At 44.3% G+C, this 22477-nt stretch overlaps 1 protein-coding gene across 3 annotated transcripts in view; it reads right to left on the reverse strand.

Moving 5' to 3' along the window:
- Positions 1–22477, reverse strand: part of LRRC4C (leucine rich repeat containing 4C) — a 970587-nt gene that overhangs the window by 231324 nt on the left and 716786 nt on the right. The window lies entirely within an intron of this gene.

Below are 22477 nucleotides of genomic sequence, written 5' to 3' on the forward strand. Positions count from 1 at the left end.
TGTCTTATATTTAAATAATAAATACTATTGTGTCTTATATTTAAATAATAAATACTATTTGTCTTATATTTAAATAATAAATACTATTGTGTCTTATATTTAAATAATAAATACTATGTTTCGTATATTTACATAATACATACTATTGTGTTGTATATTTAAATAATAAATACTATTGTGACTTATATTTAAATAATAAATAATATTGTGTCTTATATTTAAATAATAAATACTATAATGTCTTATGTTTACATAATAAATACTATTATGTCTAATACATAAATAATAAATACTATTGTTTCGTATATTTAAATAATAAATACTATGGTGTCTTATATTTACATAATAAATATTAGTTATCATATATTTAAACAATAAATACTATTGTGTCATATATTTAAATAATAAATATTATTGGTTGTATATTTAAACAATAAATAATATTGTGTCATATTTAAATAATAAATACTATGTGTTGCCATAGATTTACATAATAAATTGTATTGGATATATTGTAGGGCACATGGCGGGATTGTAGGGCACATGGTGGGATTGTAGGGCACATGGTGGGATTGTAGGGCAAATGGTGGGATTGTAGGGCACATGGTGGGATTGTAGGGCACATGGCAGGATTGTAGGGAACATGGTGGGATAGTAGGGCACATGGCAGGATTGTAGGGCACATAGCAGGATTGTAGGGTACACTCTGGGGTTGTAGGGCTCATGACGGGATTGTAGGGCACATGGCGGGATTGTAGGGCACATGGCGGGATTGTAGGGCACATGGTGGGACAGTAGAGCACATGGCAGGATTGTAGGGCACATGGCAGGATTGTAGGGCACATGGTGAGATAGTAGGGCACATGGCAGGATTGTAGAGCACATGGCAGGATTGTAGGGCACATGGCAGGATTGTAGGGCACATGGCAGGATTGTAGGGCACATGGTGGGATAGTAGGGCACATGGCAGGATTGTAGGGCACATGGCGGGATTGTAGGGCACATGGTGAGATAGTAGGGCACATGGCAGGATTGTAGGGCACATGGCAGGATTGTAGGGCACATGGCAGGATAGTAGGGCACATGGTGGGATAGTAGGGCACATGGCAGGATTGTAGGGCACCTGGCGGGATTGTAGGGCACATGGTGGAATTGTAGGGTACACCCTGGGTTGTAGGGCTCATGACGGGATTGTAGGGCACATGGCGGGATTGTAGGGCACATGGCGGGATTGTAGGGCACATGGCAGGATTGTAGGGCACATGGTGGGATAGTAGGGCACATGGCAGGATTGTAGGGCACATGGCGGGATTGTAGGGCACATGGTGAGATAGTAGGGCACATGGCAGGATTGTAGGGCACATGGCAGGATTGTAGGGCACATGGCAGGATAGTAGGGCACATGGTGGGATAGTAGGGCACATGGCAGGATTGTAGGGCACCTGGCGGGATTGTAGGGCACATGGTGGAATTGTAGGGTACACCCTGGGTTGTAGGGCTCATGACGGGATTGTAGGGCACATGGCGGGATTGTAGGGCACATGGCGGGATTGTAGGGCACATAGTGGGATTGTAGGGCACATGGCGGGATTGTAGGGCACATGGTGAGATTGTAGGGCACATGGTGAGATGTGACATGGGGTCCTATCAAGCAGACCCTCGTTGAGCCAACATTTACCAACTAATTCCATTTTTTAAATGTCTGCTTCCTGTAAATGGATGCAAACATTATTTCTAGCTCCTCTGAGTTTTTGCTGTAATACCCCTCCTGACCACATGGAGTGCTGTTAGGTGATCTTCTATATGCACATATATGCATTTTTTCATTTAAGCAAATTCCAAGTTGCCATCTAGTGGCAGAAATATGTACTGCAATTGTTTAGTTTTCCCGATAATAATAATAATAATAATTATAATAATAATAATAATACATTGCTAGATAAAAGTATAAGAAAAGCGCATTTAATATTCCTTATCAGTACTAGCAGATCATTTACCGAAATGGTCACTGTCCTTTTTTTTGTTGCAGAGCACATGAAGAGCTGTAGAATGAAGGAGCAATGGGTCATATGATAATAATGCTGATCTGGAATCTGGGACATAGTGTTGGGTGCCAGCACCTCTTCTGTACCGAGCGGCTGGGAACGGCTGTCAGTCAGTGGCCACAACATATTGGGGTATGGCTTGGAGCTAACATGTCCCCCTTGTTCTGTGGTCTCTGGGATGTCACAAAGTGCAGAATAACCTCATCTATAGACACCGAGCAGGAAAACTCCACTATAATGAGACGTTTCTTTCCTTTCATGGTTACAGATGTTAAACAGTTGGGTGAGGTGAGGATAACCCGGAGTGCTCTGGGTCTACGTCCTGCGCTGTATGTCCAGCACCTTATGTTATATCACATTATAGCCATTTCTAGAATAATTAAGGTCCCATTAATGTAAAGACCTGAAGATAGAAGTAATCAAATGTGACTACAAGTCATCAGAATTAGCTGCACCTATATTGTCACTGCGGCCGAGCTCCAGAGAGGCAGTAGGGAGATGGGAGAAAGTTCCACAAAGTCAACTATCACTGCAGCCCTCCAAGGGTCGGGCCTTTATGGCAGAGTGGCCAACGGAAGCCTCTCCTCAGTGCAAGACATAGGAAAGCCCGAATAGAGTTTGCAAAAAAAAACACATGAAGGACTCCCAGACTATGAGAAATAAGATTCTCTGGTCTGATGAGACGAAGATAGAACTTTTTGGTGATAATTCTAAGTGGTATGCGTGGAGAAAACCAGGCACTGCTCATCATATGCCCAATATAATCCCCACAGTGAAGCATGGTGGTGGCAGCATCATGCTATGGGGGCAGGGATAGAACGACTGGCTGCAATTGAAGGAAAAATTAATGTGGCCAAGTATAGAGATAACCTGTAAGGCTATGTGCGCACTAGGCGTTTTTGCCGCGTTTTTAGCGGCGTTTTTTACCGCGTTTTTGTGCTGAAAACGCAGTGACATTGCTTCCCCAGCAATGTCAATGGGTTTTCAGAAGTGCTGTCCTCACACAGCGTTTTTTTTTAGCTGCGTTTTTGTGGTGACCACAAAAACGCAGCATGTCAATTATTTCTGCGTTTTTCACTGCGTTTTTCACTCATTGAATTCAATGAGATGTTAAAAACGCAATGAAAAACGCATATAGCCGCGTTTCTATGACTAAAAACGCAGCTATAAACGCAAGGGGTGGGTACTACAGTGACGTGTACAGGAAGAGGATTCCTTCTGTTGGTAAACACAGAAGCAGGAATCCTCCCGGTACCGTCACCGCTGCCTTCACCTCCCGTCCTGTGCATGTCAGCTCCGTGCGGCGCCATGTCTGTGCGGGAGGTGGAGGCAGCGGCGAAAAACAAAGTGAACAGTAGAAAAAAAAAAATGTCATATACTCACCTGTCCGCAGGGTCCCGGTGCCATGCCCGCTCCCATCTCCTCCCGGTCCCGCCGCTCTGGCTGTGTGCAGTCTCCCCGGGGCAGGACCTTGCTTGCAGGACCTGGCGCTGATCACCTGATGCAGTCACCTGACGCATCAGCTGATCGCGGTGTCGCCGGCTTTTTCGCGCCCGGCCGGCTATCAGCTGATCCTGCCGTCAGGGGACTTCATCAGCTGATTACCGGCAGCTCTTGCAGCGATCGTATAGGATCAGACTCCTGTCCAATCGATCGCTCCAGGAGCTGCCGGTAATCACCACAGCACATAAGTGAGTATGTATTTTTTTTTTTTTTTTCTACTGATGCATCAGCTGATTGTATAATCGGCTTTTATACAATCAGCTGATGTGTGATGGGATTCAGGCTTTTGAACCTGACACATCATCTGATCGCTTTGCCTTCCAGCAAACCGATCAGATGATATTGGATCCTGATTGGACGGCGCGGGACCCTGACCCAGGATTACTGCGGAGGGGGGTTTATTTCAATAAAGATGGAGTCACTAATTGTGTTGTGTTTTATTTCTAATAAAAATATTTTTCTCTGTGTTGTGTTTTTTTTTTATCATTACTAGAAATTCATGGTGGCCATGTCTAATATTGCCGTGACACCATGAATTTCGGGCTTAGGGCTAGCTGATAATATACAGCTAGCCCTAACTCCATTATTACCTAGCTAGCCACCCGTCACCAGGGCAGCTAGAAGAGTTGGATACAGCGCCAGAAGATGGCGCTTCTATGAAAGCGCCATTTTCTGGGGTGGCTGCGGACTGCAATTCGCAGTGGGGGTGCCCAGAAAGCATGGGTACCCTGCACTGTGGATTCCAATCCCCAGCTGCCTAGTTGTACCCGGCTGGACTCAAAAATTAGGCGAAGCCCACGTCATTTTTTTTTTTTAATTATTTCATGAAATAATTAAAAAAAAAGGGCTTCTCTATATTTTTGGTTCCCAGCCGGGTACAAATAGGCAGCTGGGGGTTGGGGGCAGCCCGTACTTGCCTGCTGTACCCGGCTAGCATACAAAAATATGGCGAAGCCCATGTCATTTTTTTTTTCTTTTTGGGCAAAAAACTGCATACAGTCCTGGATGGAGGATGCTGAGCCTTGTAGTTCTGCAGCTGCTGTCTGCTCTCCTGCATACACTAGTGAATGGAGGATGCTGAGACTTGTAGTTCTGCAGCTGCTGTCTGCTCTCCTCCATACACTAGTGAATGGAGGATGCTGAGACTTGTAGTTCTGCAGCTGCTGTCTGCTCTCCTCCATACACTAGTGAATGGAGGATGCTGAGACTTGTAGTTCTGCAGCTGCTGTCTGCTCTCCTGCATACACTAGTGAATGGAGGATGCTGAGACTTGTAGTTCTGCAGCTGCTGTCTGCTCTCCTGCTTACACTAGTGAATGGAGGATGCTGAGACTTGTAGTTCTGAAGCTGCTGTCTGCTCTCCTGCATACACTAGTTCTGCAGCTGTCTGCTCTCCTGCATACAATGAACATTTTGAAGAAGGAAATGACATCAGACCTTTTTTTTTTTTTTTTTTTTCATCAACAATCTTTAATGGCATTGTGCACTGATTAAAAACGCAGTGAGCAAAAACGCAGCAAAAAACGCACCAAATCGCGGTAAAAACGCATGCGTTTTTGCCGCGGTTTTTAAACGCGGGTGCGTTTTTTAGACAAAAACGCACATAAAAACGCAGCGTGAAAAAAACGCCTAGTGCGCACATAGCCTAAGAAATCCTCTTCTAGGGTATTCTGGACCTCAGACTTGGCCATCCAACCTGACGGAACTGGAGAGGATCTGCAAGGAAGAATGGCAGGGGATCCCCAAATCCAGGATCCCAAGAAGACTCATGGCTGTACTAGCTCAAAAAGGGAGGGGGCCTCTACTCAACACTGAGCAAAGGGGCTGAATACTTATGACCATGGTATATTTCAGTTTTTCAGTCTTGCTTAATAAATTTGCGAAAATTTCTACATTTCTGTTTTTTTTCTGGCAAGATGAGGGATGGAGAGCAGAGAGGACATTAATGAGAAAAAAAGGAATTTTTTTGAATTTAGCAAATGGCTGCAATGAAACAAAGAGTGAAAAAATGAAAGGGGTCTGAATACTTTCTGTATCCATTGTAGCTATCCATCCATCCATCATCCATCATCCATCCATCCATCCATCATCCATCATCCATCCATCCATCATCCATCCATCCATCCATCCATCCCTCTATCTATCTATCTATCCCTCTATTTATCTATCTCTCTGTAAGCACTAAACTGCATTACTGCTATATAGAAGATACTTATAGAAAGAAGGTCCTTAGAGCATAAATTGGCCAATTCATGAGAGCCCATCCACCACGACAAGGTGACATATCTTTTGGTGGAATCTTAATGATTTTTATCAAATTTACTGTACATCTCCAGGGCAAAAAGCCTCAAAATATAAAGGGCAGGTAGGGTCCAATTCAACTTATAGATAGATAGATAGATAGATAGATAGATAGAGGGATAGATAGATAGATAGATAGAGGGATAGATAGATAGATAGATAGACAGAGGGATAGATAGATAGAGGGATAGATAGATAGATAGATAGATAGATAGATAGATAGATAGATAGATAGATAGATAGATAGATAGATAGATAGATAGAGGGATATATAGATAGATAGAGGGATAGATAGATAGATAGATAGATAGATAGATAGATAGATAGATAGAGGGATAGATAGATAGAGGGATATATAGATAGATAGATAGATAGATAGATAGATAGATAGAGGGATAGATAGATAGATAGATAGAGGGATAGATAGATAGAGGGATAGATAGATAGATAGATAGGTAGATAGAGGGATAGATAGATAGAGGGATAGATAGATAGATAGATAGATAGAGAGATAGATAGAGAGATAGATAGAGGGATAGATAGATAGAGAGATAGATAGATAGATAGATAGATAGATAGAGGGATAGATAGATAGATAGAGGGATAGATAGATAGATAGAGGGATAGATAGATAGATAGATAGAGGGATAGATAGATAGATAGATAGATAGATAGAGGGATAGATAGATAGATAGATAGAGGGATAGATAGATAGATAGATAGAGGGATAGATAGATAGATAGATAGATAGATAGATAGAGGGATAGATAGATAGATAGATAGATAGATAGATAGATAGATAGAGGGATAGATAGATAGATAGAGGGATAGATAGATGGATAGATAGATAGATAGATAGATAGATAGATAGAGGGATAGATAGTTAATTCTCCTATTGTCCCTGTATCGCAGCTTCCCGGATGAGATACACTATAGTGACACACTGTTACATTGTATCTGCAGTGTATTTGCCTGCACACTATTCTCTGTACATGTGATGACAGGTGCTGAGATTCTGTCCTCTAGGTTATGGTGGGGGTCAGTGGCCGCGGCTCTTGTGGCGGCTCGTCCTCTATGCGCGTGCACATACGTGTGAGCTCCGCACATGACCGCGCTGCCCCCGGCTCTGCGCGAGAAGAAGGTTCTCATATCTGAGAAGAGCACGCTTCATGGTGAATTACTGCAAATGTTTAGCAAACGGGAAGATCTCATTTACTAATTGCATCATATTAAAGCGGAGGGAATAGGATTATGGGAAAGAAAAAGCCCAGATAGTGAAGATCATCCAGTATAATGTGGAGGCTGCACCCAGCCATGCACAGCACAGCACAGCACAGCCATGCACAGCACAGCACAGCCATGCACAGCGCAGCACAGCACAGCCATGCACAGCACAGCACAGCACAGCCATGCACAGCACAGCACAGCCATGCACAGCACAGCACAGCACAGCACAGCACAGCCATGCACAGCACAGCACAGCACATCCATGCACAGCGCAGCACAGCACAGCGCAGCACAGCACAGCCATGCACAGCACAGCACAGCACAGCCATGCACAGCGCAGCACAGCACAGCCATGCACAGCACAGCACATCCATGCACAGCGCAGCACAGCACAGCCATGCACAGCACAGCACAGCACAGCACAGCCATGCACAGCGCAGCACAGCACAGCCATGCACAGCACAGCACATCCATGCACAGCGCAGCACAGCACAGCCATGCACAGCACAGCACAGCCATGCACAGCGCAGCACAGCACAGCCATGCACAGCACAGCACAGCACATCCATGCACAGCGCAGCACAGCACAGCCATGCACAGCACAGCACAGCACAGCACAGCCATGCACAGCGCAGCACAGCACAGCCATGCACAGCACAGCACAGCACATCCATGCACAGCGCAGCACAGCACAGCCATGCACAGCACAGCACAGCACAGCACAGCCATGCACAGCGCAGGAGAATGCCATAGGAAGCAATTATGGGATGTGCCCAACATATAATTCCTTAGTGTCCAAATAAAACCAGTGATATCAAAGGAAAAGCAAAGAAGTCCATGCAGATGTCACCTAAACAGAAGACTGAGGGGGAGTGGGAAAGACATCAAAACCTCTCCTAGAAATGCACCGCGACCAAAGGTTTTGCCCAAATTTTGGTGCTTCAATGTGGAGGTTTTCTCACAGTATAAAGTAAAGGTAGAGAAAGCACAGCAGACATCCTCCTCCTCTCTGCATGTGCTGAGCATGGGATACATCAGTGCTAGAATAAGGCGCATCGATTTCCAAAACTCTGATCCATTGTCCAGGTGGGGGCTCAGAGACCGCCAAAACAGAACTGTATATTGTTATCAGTCATTGTACAGGAAGGGGAGGAGGTGAGCTGTGATATCACCCATTGTGAATGGTGGATCCTGTGTTATCTACTGTATATAGAGATGTTATCAGCATTCAAGGTTTTGGGAGGTCATGGGTTTCATATTATAGCATTTCTGTATGCAAGGTATCGATTCGTATTGAATTGATGATCCTCTACAAGTTTGTAATTCACTTTTTTTCTCTATCTTGTTCCATTTTCGAGATAAAAATGCTGACTCCGTTGTTTTCCACCAGGTGGCGCTATAGGTGGTTTCATTGCGTAGCGCATGGCTACTTTACTATACCTAGACACCACTTCTATGCCTATAGCTGCCGCCGCCATTCTCAAGTTAATGGCGATGGACAGGATATGGGTGGACACACTGTATAGAGTTGTTATCAGTCATTGTACATGAGGGAGGAGGTGAGCTGTGATATCACCTATTGTGAATGGTGGATCTTATTAATAATAATAAATTATGACTATTCATTTATTTAGTACCATTAATTGAACAGGACTTTACTTGTGTTATCTACTGTATATAAAGGTCATTTATCAGTCATTGTAAAGGAGGAGGTGAGCTGTGATATCAGCTATTGTAAATGGTGGATACTGTGTTATCTACTGTTTATAGAGGTGTTATCAGTCATTGTAAAGGAGCTGTGATATCACTTATTGTGAATGGTAGATCCTGTATTGTCATTATACATAAGGAGGAGGAGGAGGTGATCTGTGATATCATCTATTGTGAATGGAGGAATCTGTGTTATCTACTGTATATAAAGGTGCTATCAATCATTATACACAAGGAGAAGGAGGAGGTGAGCTGTGATATCTATTGTGAATGAAGGAATCTGTGTTTTCTACTGTATATAAAGGTCATATCAATCATTATACACAAAGAGGTGAAGGAAGTGAGCTGTGCTATCTATTTTGAATGGAGGAATTTGTGTTATCTACTGTATATAAAGGTGCTAGCAGTCATTATATAAAAGGAGGAGGAGGAGGAGGTGAACTGTGATATCATCTATTATGAATGGAGGAATCTGTGTTATCTACTGTATATAAAGGTGCTATCAGTCATTATACACAAGGAGGAGGAGAAGGTGAACTGTGATATCATCTATTGTGAATGAGGAATTTGTGTTATCTACTGTATATAAAGGTGCTATCAGTCATTATACACAAAGAGGAGATAAGGTATGCACACCAGTGACTATGGAAGGGGAATACATGGAATAGCAGAAACTGCTGTGTGAATGCTGACATGAAAAATTCAATAGCTATTTGTAAAAATGAAATGTGAAAAATGGAACCTGCATTACTGCCATGAATATATGAATCAAGAGAAATTTAGCTACTGAATTGATCAATGCAGAAGAGCCCCAACACTACGCCAAAGTATTTCTCTACGTTGGGGTCCCTAGCTTGTGTGTGTCCTCTCATGCAGTTAAAAAACTTACCGTGTATGGGACGCTGAGACCCAGGCTATATATGCGTATAATGTGGATTGGCAATAGGTGTGTATGGGGAGGGTTCCCAAACGAAAAACTACTAACATTAAGGAATAACGTTTGGAACTCCATTCTATGTCTGAACTGGGTGCAAAAAACCTAAAAAACATCACTATGGGGAGATAAGGTATGCACACCAGTGACTATGGAAGGGGAATACATGGAATAGCAGAAACTGCTGTGTGAATGCTGACATGAAAAATTCAATAGCTATTTGTAAAAATGAAATGTGAAAAATGGAACCTGCATTACTGCCATGAATATATGAATAAAGAGAAATTTAGCTACTGAATTGATCAATGCAGAAGAGCCCCATACCTTATCTCCCCATAGTGATGTTTTTTAGGTTTTTTGCACCCAGTTCAGACATAGAATGGAGTTCCAAACGTTATTCCTTAATGTCAGTAGTTTTTCGTTTGTGAACCCTCCCCATACACACCTATTGCCAATCCACATTATACGCATATATAGCCTGGGTCTCAGCGTCCCATACACGGTAAGTTTTTTAACTGCATGAGAGGACACACACAAGCTAGGGACCCCAACGTAGAGAAATACTTTGGCGTAGTGTTGGGGCTCTTCTGCATTGATCAATTCAGTAGCTAAATTTCTCTTTATTCATATATTCATGGCAGTAATGCAGGTTCCATTTTTCACATTTCATTTTTACAAATAGCTATTGAATTTTTCATGTCAGCATTCACACAGCAGTTTCTGCTATTCCATGTATTCCCCTTCCATAGTCACTGGTGTGCATACCTTATCTCCCCATAGTGATGTTTTTTAGGTTTTTTGCACCCAGTTCAGACATAGAATGGAGTTCCAAACGTTATTCCTTAATTATACACAAAGAGGTGGAGGAAGTGAGCTGTGATATCTATTGTGAATGAGCAATTTGTGTTATCTAATGTATATAGAGGTGTTATCCGTCATTGTACAGGAGGAGGTGAGCTGTGATATCACGTATTGTGAATGGTGGACCCTGTGTTATCTACTGTATATAAAGTGCTATCAGTCATTGTACACAAAGAGGGGGAGGAAGTGAGCTGTGATATCTATTGTGAATAAGGAATTTGTGTTATCTACTGTATATAAAGGTGCTATCAGTCATTATACACAAGGAGGAGGAGGTGAGCTGTAACTTTCCCTATTGTGATTGGCGAATCCTGTGTAGCCATATATTGGTGTTACCTGTCATGTCATGTCTGTGATGACAATGAGATGTGATCTCCGCCGTACAGGACTTGTCACATTATTTTGAAGCTCAGATGGTGCAAGATTTGTATTATTTTTAATATAACTAAAAAATATGTGTGAAAAAAATATAAATATAAAAAATAAACAGATTGATCAGTCGGTCATTTTCTGGTTATTTATTTCTTTGAAGCCAAAACATAGACATAACATATTAATCAATGTGCCTGGGAGTCGTCTGCAGTCACTTACAAAGTTTACTTTTCTAGTTTGGGGTTTGTGCTCCGCCGTATCTCAGCATCTGGTGCATCCAATCTGTTCCGCCTGATCTGCTGGTTACAGAAATACATTTTTTTGGACGGTTTTCGCTTGATAAGTGCACGTTTTATTGAGTTCACATAATGTCTTCTCCTAACTGTTCATGAACTAATATTGGCGCTGGAATAATAAGTGCAGTGAGTTTTTTTTTCCCCCTCATTTAGCTAAATTCAGTCATTTTGTGAAGTTCTCAAAGTTTGGAAAGTGTCCAAGATGTAAGCGTCTCGCGTTCCTCGCAGGTTCCTCGCAGGTGGTGTAAAATGACCGAGAAATGAAGTCATTTGTGCAGGAATTCATTAGTATCGATAGATTTGAAGTTCAGAATTGGTATCTGCTTTATATCTCTGCAAAAGGGCATTGACCGGGAAGAGGCGTCCGGAGCAAGAAGCGGATCAAATCCAAAAAAAGGAGGGTCCGGGGCTTATCTAATTCCCTTCTTCTTTCCTTTTCAGGTGGAAGTGAATGCGATGTTATATTATTCATGGCTCCTAATCTTATAGTTAGAAAATTCAATATGGAATCGCAATTCCCAATCATGAAAGTAGATGGGTCCAACTTGAAGATCTCAGTCCTTATAAATCAACGTCTTACTGTATTTTTCGTTTTTTAAGACGCGCTGGATTATAAGACTCACCCCAAATTTGGAGAAAAAAAAGGTGAAAAAAAAGATATGGTGTCCGTTTTATGATCTGGTGGTGTCTTACCAGGGAGAGAGGGCAGCAGCGGAGTGGGGTCACAGGAGGCAGGGGCGGTGCTGGAGTACGGAGGTGCTGGCAATGGTACAGAAGGAGGCCCAGATACTCACAGTCGCCGCTCTGTGCATGGCCGGTGACGCCTCTCTGTGCGGGGCTGGTGACGCCGCTCTGTGCGGGGCCGGTGACGCCGCTCTCTCCGGGGCCAGTGACGCCACTCTTCTCTGTGCGGGGCCGGTGACGCCACTCTTCTCTGTGCGGGGCCGGTGACGCCACTCTTCTCTGTGCGGGGCCGGTGACGCTGCTCTCTCCGGGGCCGGTGACGCCGCTCTGTGTGGGGCCAGTGACGCCACTCTTCTCTGTGCGGGGGGCTGGACGTCATTGGCCATTCTAAAAATGTCAGCAGTCTACATGAGTGCTTCAAATAATGGCGGTCATAGTCAGCGCGTGCGCAGATGACAGCTTGAGCTGAGAGCTCCATCTGCGCAGACGCTGGACTCTAGGCACCATTATTTGAATCCCTGACCGCCGACATCTTCAGAATGACTGCTCGTCACACAGAGCAGCCGCACGCCGAGCAAAACAGACCAGCCGTGCACAGAGCAGACCCGAGCAGAGTGGAGCCGATGCACACAACAGCGCTGTACTGACAAGCGCCACCAGCACCCAGTAAGCTACATTCGGATTTTAAGACGCACCCCTCATTTTCCTCACAAATTTTTGGAAGGAAAAGTGCGTCTTATAATCCGAAAAATATGGTACATTAGCCTTTTTTCACTCATGCTGCACTAGATTTGCGGAATGCGCTACCCTCGGCAATCAGATTTAATTATGCCCTAAAAAGCACAATTTTTTAGGGAAATCTATAATTTTCCCTAATTTGATTTCCAGATACTTGTCCTATATTGCACTTTATATCTGTGTCAGGCATCTCCTATGTTAGATCCTCTGCAGGATCGCTCTCTGCCCGGCATGCTGCATGTGATGAGGGCAATCTGGACAGGGCTCCCTGGATCCTGGAGCTCTGAACAACAGGTCAGAATGCCCTCACTATTAACTGGCCAGCAAGGGCCCCCTGAACCTCCGGGCCCCTGTACGACTGCACTTGGCTGCACCGGCAATATGTCCTCCAATGGTTAGATATCAGGCTGTCTATACACCTTAAATAGCTTTTGCTGGATCACCTTGGACACTATCCAGTGATACACCAACCTCTCTTTGTCTTCTCTTGTTTATTCTTAAGGTATACTAAAAACACGGTCTGATATTCATCCCATGTGGATAATACATTGTGTACAAGTACCTCATAGAATTATTGTCCTTGAAAAAGACCCCTAAAGGGTCGATACGTTGGACTTTTTCTTTTCATAAAAATACCTTATTAATAAACAACGTGAGTTACTGACCACAGAAACTGTTCCCTCTTCTTTTTTGGTGTGCCAAAGCTTACTTTTGGAGGATTTGCACTATATTTTGCTTACTGGCACCCACTATTTTGGTAGTAGAGACAGGTCTGACTTTTATATCATGGCTAGTCCAGGCTGTCCATCTCATGTAGGAGGGTCTCATGGCTAGTCCAGGCTGTATATCTCATGTAGGAGGTTCTCATGGCTAGTCCAGGCTGTCCATCTCATGTAGGAGGGTCTCATGGCTAGTCCAGGATCTCCATCTAATGTAGGAAGATCTCATGGCTAGTCCAGGCTCTCCATCTCATGTAGGAGAGTCTCATGGCTAGTCTAGGATTTCCATCTAATGTGCGAGAGTCTCATGGCTAGTTTAGGCTGCCCATGTCATGTAGGAGGATCTCATGGCTAGTCTAGGCTCTCCATCTCATGGAGGAGGGTCTCATGGCTATTTTAGGCTGTCCATCTCATATAGAAGGGTCTCATGGCTAGTCCAGGCTCTCCATCTTGTGTAGGAGGCTCTCATGTCTAGTCCAGGCTCTCTATCTCATTTAGGAGGGTCTAATGACTAGTCCAGGCTATCCATCTCGTGTAGAAGGGTTTCATAGCTAGTCTAGGCTATCCATCTAATGTAGGGGGTCTCATGGTTAGTCTAGGCTCTCCATCTCATGTAGGAGAGTCTCATGGCTAGTCTAGGATTTCCATCTAATGTAAGAGGGTCTCATGGCTAGTTGAGGCTGTCCATGTCATGTAGGAGGATCTCATGGCTAGTCTAGGCTCTCCATCTCATGTAGGAGGGTCTCATGGCTATTTTAGGCTGTCCATCTCATATAGAAGGGTCTCATGGCTAGTCCAGGCTCTCCATCTCATATACGAGGGTCTAATGACTAGTCCAGGCTATCCATCTCGTGTAGAAGGGTTTCATAGCTAGTCTAGGCTGTCCATCTAATGTAGGAGGATCTCATGGCTAGTTCAGGCTCTCCAGCTAATGTAGGACGGTCTCATGGCTAGTCTAAGCTGTCCATCTAATGTAGGGGGCTCATGGTTAGTGTAGGCTCTCCACCTCATGTAGGAGGGGTCTCATGGATAGTCTAGGTTGTTCATGTAATGTAGCAGGATCTCATGGCTAGTCCAGGCTGTCTGTCTCATGTAGGAAGATCTATTGGCTAGTCTAGGATGTCCATCTAATGTAGGAGGATATCATGGCTAGTCCAGGCTGTCCATCTCATTTAGGAGGGTCTAAAGCCCACTTTACACGTTGCAATTAGTTGTACAATCGCATTTGCGATGTGACACGCCCAGGTTGCATACGGGATCTTATGAGATTGCACGTTGGTCGTTCATTTGCTGTCACACGTGCGTTAGTAGTCTATGTTAAATTGGTCAATTTTGTGTGCGATCCTTTAGATCATGTGTTCTGTGACGTATGCATTGAGCACCTTTTTTTTTTTTTTTTATTTATTGACTTGCCAAGCGTGTGTAATGTGTAGGGATGCGTTTTTACTATGTCATCTGCCATTCAGCTCTGCTACATGGCCGCTAACAGCAGACACAGACAGCCATGTAGCAGAGCTGAATGGCAGATGACAGCAGACACAGACAGCCATGTAGCAGAGCTGAATGGCCGCTGACAGCAGACACAGACAGAGCCGCACTGTCAGAATGAACTCGGGTGAACTTCACCCGACTTCATTGTCATGCTGCGGCTCTGTCTGTGTCGCGCCCTGATTAGCGGTCACCAGTGAAGACTCACCGGTGACCGCTAATCTCCTGAGTAACTGAAGTTAGCAGCCCTCTCTCATATACTCACCAATCCCCGATCCCCGGCGCTGCACGGCGTTCACACTGCTGTGGCGGCTTTTACTGTTTTGAAAAAGCCGGCCGCCCATTAAACAATCTCGTATTCCCTGCTTTCCCCGCCCACAGGCGCCTATGATTGGTTGCAGTGAGACACGCCCCCACTCTGAGTGACAGGTGTCACACTGCACCCAATCACAGCAGCCGGTGGGCGGGTCTATACTGTGTAGTGAAATAAATAATTAAATAATTAAAAAAAACGGCGTGCGGTTCCCCCCATTTTTAAAACCAGCCAGATAAAGCCATACGGCTGAAGGCTGGTATTCTCAGGATGGGGAGCTCCACGTTATGGGGAGCCCCCCACCCTAACAATATCAGCCAACAGCCGCCCAGAATTGCCGCATACATTAGATGCGACAGTTCTGGGACTGTACCCGACTCTTCCTGATTTACCCTGGTGCGTTGGCAAATCGGGGTAATTAGGAGTTAATGGCAGCCCATAGCTGCCAATAAGTCCTAGATTAATCATGTCAGGCGTCTCCCCGAGAAACCTTCCATGATTAATCTGTAAGTTACAGTAAATAAACACACACCCGAAAAATCCTTTATTAGAAATAAAAACACAAACATATACCCTGGTTCAACAATTTAATCAGCCCCAAAAAGCCCTCCTTGTCCGGCGTAATCCAGGATGATCCAGCGTCGCTTCCACCGCAGCTGCATGGAGGTGACCGGAGCCGCAGCAGACACAGCCGCTCCGGTCACCTCCACACAGCAACTGAAGACAGCCGCGCGATCAGCTGCTGTCACTGAGGTTACCCGCGGCCACCGGTGGATGCAGCGGTGGCCGCGGGTAACCTCAGTGACAGCAGCTGATCGCACGGCTGTCTTCATTTGCTGCATGGAGGTGACCGGAGCGGCTGTGTCTGCTGCGGCTCCGGTCACCTCCATGCAGCTGCGGTGGAAGCGACGCTGGATCATCCTGGATTACGCCGGACAAGGAGGGCTTTTTGGGGCTGATTAAAGTGGTGAACCAGGGTATATGTTTGTGTTTTTATTTCTAATAAAGGATTTTTTCAGGTGTGTGTTTATTTACTGTAACTTACAGATTAATCATGGAAGGTGTCTCATAGACGCCTGACATGATTAATCTAGGACTTATTGGCAGCTATGGGCTGCCAATAACTCCTTATTACCCCGATTTGCCAACGCACCAGGGCAAATCGGGAAGAGCCGGGTACAGTCCCAGAACTGTCGCATCTAATGTATGCGGCAATTCTGGGCGGCTGTTGGCTGATATTGTTAGGCTGGGGGGCCCCCCATAACGTGGAGCTCCCCATCCTGAGAATACCAGCCTTCAGCCGTATGGCTTTATCTGGCTGGTTTTAAAATTGGGGGGGACCGCACGCCGTTTTTTTTAATTATTTAATTATTTATTTCACTACACAGTATAGACCCGCCCACCGGCTGCTGTGATTGGGTGCAGTGTGACACCTGTCACTCAGAGTGGGGGCGTGTCTCACTGTAACCAATCATAGGCGCCGGTGGGCGGGTAAAGCAGGGAATACGAAATTGTTTAATGGGCGGCCGGCTTTTTCAAAACAGTAAAAGCCGCCGGAGCAGTGTGAATGCCGTGCAGCGCCAGGGATCGGGGATCGGTGAGTATATGAGAGAGGGGGATAGACTGACATGGACAGAGAGAGGGACAGAGATAGTGACCGACTGACAGAGATTAGTGAATGACAGACATTGTGAGGTGCTTCAGAACGCAGCTTTTCAGCTGCGCTCTGAAGCGGACCTTTTTTAAGCTGCGGTGCAGAGCGCACACCTGCGCACACAGCATCAGACACCAAAATCGTATGAGGGATGTCACACGTTACAATTGACTAGGTTCGTGCAACAAAACGCTCAATTCTAGAGAATGATACGATGTGTTTGCGATCAACGGTTTTGCGTTCAATCCTGATCGCAAGTAGATGTCACACGCAGATACCTCACAAACGATGCCGGATGTGCGTCACTTACAACTTGACCCCAACGACGGATTGTGAGATATATTGAAGCGTGTGTAGCGGGCTTAATGGCTAGGACAAGCTGTCCATCTAATCTAGGAGTTTCCCATGAGCACCTATGGCATATACATAAAGAAGGGAAGGATCAAGCAGCCAAATGTTGTTCTCAGGGAAGGTAAGTTGTCTCCAGACGTGTTTGGTGGTGTTATACACTACTCTTCATCTACAACAGTGTTACGACCTGCTGAGCTGCACGTACATGTGTATGGGAGGGATGAAGGATAGTTGTTGGCTAAATGAGTATTCTCCTGTCTTTGATCAGACTTTCTCTGTACCTACAACTCCAAAACTTGACCCATCCATCACTGCATTGTCTAGGAGCCGACACAGGTTGACTTTCTCGATACATGTGTTGAATACCACAAGTGAACGTTCTTCATCATGTCCGAATGTTGATACAAAGAGACGACAGATGTATTCTCACCATCATCTCGCCCTATCGTACAACGTGCTCTCTTATCTCTGTGATTACGGTATGTAGGATCAACCCCAACTCTAATTAGCAGACACAAATATTGCGGGCCTCCGGTATCAGCGCGCGGTGGTAGGCCATGTGGATTCCACTTTCTAATGACAAGCTGGCCAGTTTGGGAGCGCGATGTTTATACACCACAATCTGTACAAGGCTAATTAATCTTACCAGAGGCCAATCTCTAAATTAAACAATATCATCCATTATTCAATCTCCTGCCAATTACTTCATCACGATAAACCAAAATTATCTGCAGGTTTTTTCGCTCCCTTCGTAGCGATGCATCATTGTACATTTATTTTGTGTCAACAACAGACTTGATGGAAAGAAGGATTGTGTCTTTTCATTAGAATAACGCGAGGAATTGATTGCACGGAGGTGACAGAGGTTCCATTGTATGATGACTGTCAGGCGAGGGCTGAGACCAGATACTTATCTACAAAAAAATCCTAATTGGATTTTAAAGGGAACGAATAGTCAGAAATAAGTTTTTTTCATTATTTTTTTTCGTGGGGCATCATTTCATTTTTTTATATCATAACCTGTAAATTAGAAAATGTTGCAGTTTTCAGACTGACCACTGGGGACTGTTTTAGACTTGTACTTCCTGTTATTTCAGGGTTTTCAGAAGTCTCATTATCATCGCAGGCAGGTTTAAAGTGATTGATAACATCTCTATATACAGTAAAAACGATACAGGATCCATCATTCACAATAGGTGATATCACAGCTCACCACCTCCCCCTCTTGTACAATGACTGATAACACCTCTATATACACCCGATAACACAGAATCTACCATTCCAAATAAGTGATGTCAGAGGACACCTCCTCCTTCTTCTGTATAATGACTGATAACACCTCTATACACAGTAGGTAACACAGAATCCACCATTCACAATAGGTGATGTCACAGCTCACCTCCTCCTCCTGAAAAATGACTGACAACATCTCTATATACAGTAGATAACACAAGATACAAAAATCACAATAAGTGATGTTACAGATCACCTCCTCCTTCTTAATAATGACTGATAACAGCTCTATATACAGTAGATAATACAGTATTCACCATTCACAATACGTGATGTCACAGCTCACCTCCTCCTGTATCATGACTGATATCAATTCTATATACAGTAGTTAACACAGGATCCACCATTCACAATAAGTGACATCACAGCTCACCTCCTCCCTTTCTTATACAATGACTGACAATACCTTTATATACATCTGATAACACAGAATCCAGCAGTCCCAATAGGTGATATCACAGCTTACTTCCTCCTCTTTCTGTTTAATGACTGATAATAACACTTCTATACACAGTGGGTAACACAGGATCCACCATTCACAATAGCTAATCTCACAGCTCACCTCCTCCTCCTGTATAATGGCTGATATAAGTTTTATATACAGTAGATAGATAGATATACAGGATCCACGATTCACAAAAGGTGATGTCACAGATCTCTTCCTCCTCCTCCTGTAAAATGACTGATCTGATCACACCTCATTCACAATAGATATTACAGCTCACTTCCTCTGCCTCTTTGTGTATAATTACTGATAGCACCTTTTATATACAGTAGATAACACAGATTCCTCCATTCACAATAGGTGATATCACAGCTCACCTCCTCCTACTTGTGTATAATGATTGATAGTACCTTTATATACAGTAGATAACACAGGATCCACCATTAACAATAGGTGATATCACAGCTCACCTCCTTCTCTTTCTGTATAATGACTCATAACACTTCTGTACACAGTAGGTAACATAGGATCCAGTAATGACAATAGGTGATATCACAGCTCACCTCCTCTTTCTGTATAATGACTGATAACACTTCTATACACAGTAGGCAACACAGGATCCACCATTCACAATAGGTGATATCACAGCTCAACTCCTCCTCCTGCTGTACAATGATTGATAACACCTCTATATGCAGTAGATAACACAGGATCCACCATTCACAATAGGTGATGTCACAGCTCACCTCCTCCTCCTGTAAAATGACTGAAAACACCTCTATGAACAGTTGATAACACGGGATGTACCAATCATAATATATGTCATCACAGCTCACCTCCTCCTCCTGTGCAATAACTAATAACTACTCTATATACAGCAGACGACACAAGGTTATGCAGGCTTTTCACGAACATCGAGACCTGCAGAAATGTAATAACAAGTATGCAATATGAATTCTCGCAGCCACATTTCAACTAGACGTGCTGGAATCACTCTATGCACTTGTGCTGAGCGAGGCTGCGCACGTCTAGTTGGAATGTGGCCGCATTTTATGTTTTAAGCTTTTTTGCGGGCTATGATTGTCCCTCCCGATTGGGGCATTATGGGGGGGTTGTGTGACCCTTCTTTGGATGATACAATCTTATCTAATATGTAAATGACAGTTGGCATTTTAGACAATTTACCCAAATCGGAAAGCAAAAAGTTCAAACCAGCCAGGATCAGCAAATTCTACACACATTTGACTTACCTTTTTCCCATATTTCGTTATCACTTGGCTATTGACACCCCAGGGGTGCGACTTGAAGCCTGCAACATTTATAGCATTGCTGTCTCCATGTACCATACGGGCCCAAGGCCAGCGTGGCCCGGAATTGACCACCTTCTCTCTACCCCCTGCGGTCGCGCCGTGTTTTGCAGCAATCTCAGTAACTTTTCATGACTAGTCGTGGTCGGAATTGATGGGCCGGATGCAATAATCAGTTACATTGAGCGCGGCGCAGACTCTTCCCCGGGGATGATTTAAATCGTATGCAAGGGCGATATGACTTTGTAGCAAATTACAGAATATTATTAATATTAAATAAGAAAACAAATCTTTCCCGGTCAGCGCAGCCATTGTTTTCGTGGGGAGTAATGGCAGGGATTCTGTGCACCATTAAGCCGCTACTTTGTCAAATACCGAGTTTAAAAATAACTTTTCACTGAAACCCGCTATCAGTATTCACATATTATCCGGTGCACTATGAAAAATGGCCGCGTCCCCGGCGCCAATTTACAACCGTGACATTCCCATAAGCGTGCGAGATAACGTTAATAACGGTATATTAATAATCATTTTCTATTTATTTTTCTGCATTCAGCCACAAAACCGGAGAATTGTTCAAGCGGATACTTAAAGGAGTATTACAGTAAGAAGTTATCAGCTTTGCATAGATCAGTGGGGGTCTTATCGATCACAGGGTGGGGGTCCTGGCGTTAGGCAGCCCCATACATCCCCTATTAGAGAAAGCTAATCAATGGGGGTCTTCAAGGTTGGATTCTCACCCATCCTCTGACTGGCCCACCGGGGGGGAAGGTAAATTTCCTGGTGGGCCCTTTTGCAGCATTCCCATCTATACATCTAAATGAGCAGTGATTGACAAATACACTAAATGCAAAATAGACAGACAAATGTAGCATCTCATCATTCATTAGTAAACTATATAGAACCCGTGGACCTTCAGAATCAAAGTCACCAATGGGTTGTTGGTAACCCAATTCTGCCTCATTTATCTAGTAGTTATCGCCAGTGCACGGCACAGTGGCTCAGTAGTAAGCACTGCAGTCTTGTGGTGGCTCAGTGGTTAGCACTGCAGTCTTGTAGTATCTCAGTGGTTACAACTGCAGTCTTGTAGTAGCTCAGAAGTTAAAACTGTAGTCTTGTGGTGGCTCAGTGGTTAGCACTGGAGTCTTGTGGTGGCTCAGTGGTTAGCACTGGAGTCTTGTGGTGGCTCAGTGGTTAGCACTGCAGTCTTGTGGTGGCTCAGTGGTTAGCACTGCAGTCTTGTGGTGGCTCAGTGGTTAGCACTGCAGTCTTGTGGTGGCTCAGTGGTTAGCACTGCAGTCTTGTGGTGGCTCAGTGGTTAGCACTGCAGTCTTGTGGTGGCTCAGTGGTTAGCACTGCAGTCTTGTGGTGGCTCAGTGGTTAGCACTGCAGTCTTGTTGTAGCTCAGTGGTTAGCACTGCAGTCTTGTTGTAGCTCAGTGGTTACAACTGCAGTCTTGTAGTAGCTCAGTGGTTAGCACTGCAGTCTTGTAATAGCTCAGAAGTTAAAACTGTAGTCTTGTGGTGGCTCAGTGGTTAGCACTGCAGTCTTGTAGTATCTCAGTGGTTAGCACTGCAGTCTTGTAATAGCTCAGAAGTTAAAACTGTAGTCTTGTGGTGGCTCAGTGGTTAGCACTGCAGTCTTGTGGTGGCTCAGTGGTTAGCACTGCAGTCTTGTGGTGGCTCAGTGGTTAGCACTGCAGTATTGCAGCGCTGGGGTCCTGGGTTCAAATCCCACCAAGGACACCATGTGTAAGGAGTTTGTATGTTCTCCCCGTGTTTGCGTGGGTTTCCTCCGGGTTCTCCGGTTTCTCCAGTTTCCTCCCACACTCCAAAGACATACTGATAGGGATTCTAGATTGTGAGCCCCAATGGGGACAGTGTATGTAAAGCTCTGTGGAATTAACAGCGCTATATAAATGAATAAAATTATTATTATGCATCTCGTTTTTTTCAATACCCTTCTAAAACGAGTCTTCTCCCAAATATTAGCACTTGCATGCCAAGAAATGTTCCTCTTCCAGTTGACTTTGTAAAACTGCAGTTTGTGCTTCAGAGCTGCTCTTCAAAATGTAAACAGGCATAGGAAATTGTAAGAATTACCAGCCATTTTGGAAGTTATGGGGGGCTACTACTTTGTTACAAAACCCCTTGCCCCCAAAGACTATTAGTAATTTTAGTTTTCAAGGAGACTCTTTGTAGAAGAGAACTGTCAGGTGAGGGGATAACTGCGTCCCT

Source organism: Anomaloglossus baeobatrachus, chromosome 10 (assembly GCF_048569485.1).
Source record: "Anomaloglossus baeobatrachus isolate aAnoBae1 chromosome 10, aAnoBae1.hap1, whole genome shotgun sequence".
NCBI classification, from domain to species: Eukaryota; Metazoa; Chordata; class Amphibia; order Anura; family Aromobatidae; genus Anomaloglossus; species Anomaloglossus baeobatrachus.